We start from the raw sequence: 4,623 nt of genomic DNA on the forward strand, positions 1-4,623 counted from the left end.
ACCTAAAATCTGTACACTTGGTTGTTTGGTGCTCAGAGTTTGGGGACTTAAAATCAGGAGAATATGCTCTTATTCAGCCCTGAATCTCGAGCTGTATTTGGTTGGACCAGAAACAAGCTGATGACTCTGGCATCACTATATGGACAAGCACACTCCTAACTCATATGCCCTTGGAAGAATGTTTTTCCATCTCTTACCTCAGCTTTCTCATCTCTAAAATAAATGAGCCTGACAAAGTTATGTCTAAAGTTCTTAACAATTCTCAGATTGTACACCTCATTTTTTTCATATCTTAGTGAATTTCTTTTCCTTTATATACGCACAGATACGTTGTTCTACTACAAAACTGAGATCATGATATGTACAAAATTTTATATCATGATTCTCTCACAACTCTATGTAATGGCTGATTGTGAAAGCATCATGTGCAGTGTGGAAAATAGAAAAGTTATTTTAAAAAGTCAATAATCAGGCCTGTCTCACCATCCAACATTTTGGCGTTATGCTTTTCCAGTCACATTTCAGAGTTATCTAGACTGTAAATGTATCTAGCTTGTATGTAAAAAAGTAATAATGTTCATGGTAGGAAAGTTGGATAAAAAGAAAAAAATTGATGACTCAATAACTATCACAAATAATCCTACCACTGGCAATTAAATATTTTGTAGGATTTCTTTCTTCCTTAATGTTATAGCAAAAATATTTTCCAATATGATGCAATTTTAAAATACAGTATTTTAATTGCTGTACAATGTTCCATCTTACAGATTTGTTTAGTCTTACCCTACTGTTAAACATTTATGTTGCTTCAAATGTTTTTGTATTCATAAATAATGTTATGAGGAACAACTTTGTATGTGCCTTCGATTACCTCTAATTATTTCCTTGGGCTACATTCTATGGGATTGTGGGTTCAAAGAGTAGGAACATTTTTGGAGTTCTTTGTATTGCCAAACTGGTTTCCCAAAAAAAATTTTTAACAAATTTAAACTTCCTCTAGCAGCACATAAAAGACCCCCAGATACCACACTGTCACTAAAATGGAGCATCTTTCTTGTTCAATTGTATAAGTGAATGAAAGATTTATTTCTAAACTTATTTTCTTCATGCTCCCAAGAAACAGTTGTCTCCGTCCTTTGACGGGTGGTAGAAGGTGAAAAGAATCCAGATAATTACAGCCTGATGAAGACTCATGTGCTTATTGCATAATGTTTCACCATTTAAAAAAAGAATCTTGGTGCCAATATCCTTTTACAAAGAATATATGAAAATACAATCATGAGTTTTAAAAAATTTTATCATTGGGAGACTTTAAATAATCAATTTCATATTTTAAGAAAAACAATGATAAATCTGGGAAAATAGAAAAGAACAATAATAGTATAGCTGGAAGGTCATTTTGATTTTTCCCTTTTGATTTATACAAGTTTTTTCTTCATAACTTATTCTGAATGTGCCAGTTGTGAAATATGTCTTTCCTGGGACATACATCATTTCCACAATTCTGCTAAGTGGCTTTTTCATGGCTTCAGGGATGAGAATGAAGACCTGCTTGCCTGCCGTTTCAGCCTGTGCCAAGCAGCACCAAGTTAACTATGCCTTCCCGGGCTCTGAAAAAAAATTAATATTTTTAAGAAAAACATTTTAGTTAAGTTTTTATTCATTCAAAAAATATCCTCTTGCAAAGCAATGAAAGACTACCTTAAAATTCAACTCATTTTATATTGCCATTAAAAAATGCTAATCTAGCACATTAAATCTTATCGCTATATTTGCCCCATGAGCCTACTGTTAGCCAATAATCGCTTTGTAATTATTTTCTGTCCTCAACAAAGTGAATAATAAGATACACTGCTCAAGAAATAAAGTTTATAAAATCTACATTTGTTCTTTTTATAAAATGAAAATTACCCCTAGAGATCCACTCCAAAACGAGCACTTTAATAAAGATGTTTTTCCAAAGACATACAGAGTCCATATATTTCTACTTCAGGTTAAATAAAGAGCATTTATTTTAACCATAATGAACCAGAAATAAACCATGGAAAGAGTATAGTATAAAACTGGGCAGTTTTCCTCCATGTTAAGTATGCTAGAGCTGAAGAAAAACATTGAGAGAATGGTGGGGGGACCTAGATAAGGGACATGCCAGCAAATCTGGAAATGCCTTTAGTGGCCTAAAGCTGGAGACCCTGGCTCCATCTTTGATATTGAGAAGTGCGTGGTTGAGGACTGAGTCTTAGTGTTCCCTTGACTACACATGCCCATGGATAACATTTCACATGAAAATCTCACTGTCTCCATCCCATTCCTCACAGATATTAATCAGTCATACTCTCTCCATCAGGGTTTGTGTATCAGTAGAGCATAACCCTTCTCAGTAGGGCAAGGCCAACCTAAAGAGAAAGAATTAAGAGAGGGTGAGATGGTGCAGAAAACAGGTGAACTGTCTGTCCCTCCTCCTCCTCCTTCTTTCCCCTCTCCCTCCCCCTTCTCCTTCCTCCTTCTGCTCCCCAAGCAAACAGTTAGCAAAACAGACCTGAAACTTGAAAACTAGCAGAACCCACTAATCAGAATTAGGGCACTACATCCTGTAAGTGATAATTATTCAGATAGTCCGTGTTGTTTACAAACACCTACCCCTGTTCCAAATGTCTCATGTTTTCTTTTGATTCTTGAACACATTTATAATTCACCTTTTCTTAGAACTTGTATTCTATTAATAAGAAACACATGGTTTTCTTTTCCATTATAAGAAGACATTTTTTATGTCTGACAAACTACTTTGTTGTCGTGTGCTCTCTGCTCCGTAAGATGCAGTCAGAATCTGAAGAGTAACTTCCACCACCTCAATGTATGGGGTTGTTTTTTATTCTGACACAATGATCAACCTGAAAAGGTAGTGAGATCCCCATCTCTAAAAGCACTCACAGAAAGGCCACGGGACCTTCATGTCAACTAAGGATAGTTGAGCATGGATTCCTAAATTCAGTAGAAGACTGGGCTAAATAATTTCTACATTTTATTTCAGCTCCAAGAATTCGTATATATCACCTATTTCCAAAATTATTTGAGATGACATACTAAATATATACTATTAGTCTGCTAAACTAGAATTTGAAACTAAAATTTCTGAGAACTCAAGGTTAAATGATTGCTAATGTAATGCCTAATAAGGCATTAGAATAATGAGGGATACTCACCAGGCAGAGTTTCTAAGCTTATTCATACTGTTCTGAACAAATTTGCTAAGTGTGACAGTGTCAACAGATTGTAGTTTTTAGAGCCAGTTTAATGTTCTTCTTTCTAAAAGCAAGGTTATAGTTTGTTTCTCACTTGCCTGTAGAAGCCCTTTAGAAAATATTTAGTTTCTGAGTCTGGTAAGTTTATATCATAGGCAGCCATTAGCACAGACAGTGCCTTTCACGCAGTAGACATAACGTAAAATGTATGGATTGAATTGAAGACCCTAGGACAGAATGTCCTTGTCCAGTCCTACCTTAAAATGTCTTATCTCTTGCTAAAGAGTGAAATATGTATCCTGGTGGAGATCTAATTAGATTATAAAAGAGGAATAAAATATAACAATAAGGAACAGAAATAGCAACAGTTCAGTTCCTCTCTGTATGGAGAAAAGCAAACCTCCACCTACATTGTTTCCTCACAGAAGAAAAATGCGGCTTGTGGCTTTAGTATTCAGATCAAACAGAGAGTAGGCAAGATGGGCAAGCAGCAAGCTATTTGCCTGGAATCCCAAATTGGCAGATCTTAACAATTTATCAAAGTCTAAAAGAAAAGAAAGCTCTCTATCCTCTTAATATTTAAGGATAATATATATCACTCTTCATCTAGAAAATGTGGTGTAATTGCTCTCCACCTTTTCTCACTGGATTTTTCAGGACCTTAGTCCACGGCCTCTCCTCGCCCCAATACTGCAGCAATGTTAATCACTCCCTCCTTGCTGCCCCTCAAGGATCCAAACACCTCTCCATTATGATATTTAAAAAAAAAAAAAAATCAAATCGTGACACTTCTACTAGCTCCTCTTCAATTTTTTATTATTTCTGGCAAAGCTAAACTTTTCAAATGTTTTTGCTTTGTCATCGTATTCACCCTCTTCATTTTAATATTCTGCAGTTAAGCTTCTGTCCTCATCTTGTACTATTGTTTTAAGGACACAGATAATCATCTGCTCATTAAATTAGTTTGTGTTTTCCTTCACCTTTCTGCTGTATTTTCTATTAGCCACTCCTTGCTTCTCCCACGCCTTAAATGCTGTCACTCTGCAAGATCTGGAATCTCTTCTAAGCCCTCTGACGACTCCTCCCCAGCCTCTTTCCCTAGTATTTCTCAATCCTCCCATTCCACAAAGTGAGCTTTTCCCTCAAGGTATTGACCTTCGCCCTCATGTTTTCTTTACAACTTTATCCTCAGAGATCTTACTGACTCCCAAACTCTCAATGATTAAGTCAAGGTGCCAGCAAACCTTTAAAGAATAATAAATATACAAATATAAAATATATATATAATTAAATAAACAGTTTCCCCCTGAAAACATGTCTTTATCTTTTGGTCAACTTTTGTCTTATCCTTGGTCCCAGTCCTAGCCCAGCAAGAATATTA

Source organism: Diceros bicornis, chromosome 3 (genome assembly GCF_020826845.1).
Source record: "Diceros bicornis minor isolate mBicDic1 chromosome 3, mDicBic1.mat.cur, whole genome shotgun sequence".
In the NCBI taxonomy this organism is placed as follows: Eukaryota; Metazoa; Chordata; class Mammalia; order Perissodactyla; family Rhinocerotidae; genus Diceros; species Diceros bicornis.